Genomic DNA, 2279 nt, shown 5'->3' on the forward strand with positions numbered 1-2279 from the left:
ACTGCTCATAATATTTGTAAATTTTAAATTAAAGGTTTTTATACTATCTATAACATTTTTAAACTATTCATAAGTTTTATGGGTAAGATTTTTAGTAGATTTTGTTAGTACATTTCATATTTATCTATGTATATAAAATAATAATAAATGTTGTTAGAAGGACCCTCTCTCTCTGTTAAAATAACTAATCCACATTTTTTTAACATATCAAATTTAGGTTTATTCACGTAACTTACTTTTTTTTTTGTAATTTTATTTAAATTCTGAATTTTTTTAAGACTTAATTTTTCCCTTATCTAGATGTGGTGTATTGCATACATGTGGGAAGCAAGTGAGCAAGTGCTAGAAGGGAAAAGAAATATATATATATATATATATATATATTTTTATCCAACGAGGTCAAGCCATTGACGCCAATAAGGCAACAAATGATTCCATCGGATCCATCCGACCTGACTTCATTTCCTTTAAATGAGAATCTCATTTCATTTTCATTTTCATTTCACTCCTCTCCATACATAGCTCGCTCATTTTCTCTCTGAGCTCTCTCTCTCTCTCTCTCTCTCTCTCTGTGGCTTGGTATCAGTGCCTTTAATTCAGAGCTTCTGCATCCTGATGCTTCTTTTATTTAATAATTCATACATTTCCTGTGAGATTGATCAACCGGGGATCTCGTCAAGGTGAGCTTCTACATCCCAAGCTAACTTTTTTTCCCCAATTCAGAGATGTTGTTTTTTATTGGCTTAGGAATTAGGAAGAGGTTTGGGGTTTATTGTTTGCCTTTTGGATGATTGGAAATGTTTTCTTTTATATATAAAAAAGGTGAAACCTGATGTTGTTTGCTCTGAATCCTGATACTTCTTTTTTTTAATAATTCACTATCAAAGGATTCTCTGACTTGCATGAGAACTTGGAAAAAAATTGAGAATTATACAATTTGAAAGGATGGCAGTGCATCTAGACCTTATGTTTATGCCTACTGAATCTATTTTAATTAGTCAATCTGGACTGTCAATTGGTGATGATCGCTCACATGTTCTGTTTAGGACTTCCACCCCAAGTTCATCTGGTTATTGAAATACAGTCGTAGGGCACCCCACAGTCACACCTTGCTTCTTTGTGCTAATTTATACAAATTTTTCCACTGTTTTTTTAGAATTATGCACATTATTGTGTTCAGTGATCTTTCCTTTATGATATCATATGAATTATGTACATACATTAATTGAAACTTTTTCCATAAACTCCACAATCTTCACCTCACTAAAAATGACCAATGATGCTACTCAATCTACACAAAACAATGTTTCACCAATGCAAAGTGCTACACTATTAACACCAAGAAAAGAAGATGCCTCAACTACAGCTACATCATCAATCCCTTCTACAGATCCAAATGAAGAAGAATTAGTTTTGAATTATAGAACATGTTGGATTTCAAGATTTTCTTAGTTCGGTTCAACCATTGTTCAAGCCTATTTGAAGAACTACAATAAGAAGTGATATTATGAAGATTTTCAAGCATGAGAGATCAAGAACAATGAAGCTATTTGATCAAAGTTGGAGTAGATTTGCAATAACTATGGGCATGTAAACTTCTAATAATAAAAAAAAGGGTTTATGGCGGTTACTGCGCATTACATAGATGATGATTGGAATTTAAAAAGTCGAATTATCAGGTAATAATTTTTGTCAACTAGTTCTTCGTCATTTATACTTTATAAATGATATGTCTTTAATTATATTTTAATGATTTTGATAAATAGGTTCATTTATGTACCATGTCCACATACTTCTCAAGTTTTGTGTGAAGTACTGTGAATTGTTTGATGAATTGGAATCTAGATAGCAAGTTATCTACGTTGACTTTTGATAATTGTTCTACAAATGACTTACTTGCAAGTTTGATTGTGAATAAGTTGTCAAGTAGTAATCTTTGGATAGATGGAAAATTCTAGCATATGCGTTGTTGTGCACACATTTTGAATTTGATTGTTAACGATGTCTTGGATGTGATTAATGATGCAATAGAGAATATTCATGATAGTGTTGCATTTTGGGTTGCTACACCTAAAAGAAATGAGAAGTTTGAAGAAAATGTGCATCAATTGAAAATGAATTTCACTAAAAAGTTGGTTTTAGATTGCAAAACTAGGTGGAATTCAACTTTTTTTATCTTTGATATTGCTATTGGCTACAAGGATGCTTTCAAACGCTTGAAACAATGAGATTCTCTTTATAAATGTCGTCCATCTGATGAAGAATGGGAAAAGGCAAAA

Source organism: Dioscorea cayenensis, chromosome 15 (assembly GCF_009730915.1).
Source record: "Dioscorea cayenensis subsp. rotundata cultivar TDr96_F1 chromosome 15, TDr96_F1_v2_PseudoChromosome.rev07_lg8_w22 25.fasta, whole genome shotgun sequence".
Lineage (NCBI taxonomy): Eukaryota > Viridiplantae > Streptophyta > Magnoliopsida > Dioscoreales > Dioscoreaceae > Dioscorea > Dioscorea cayenensis.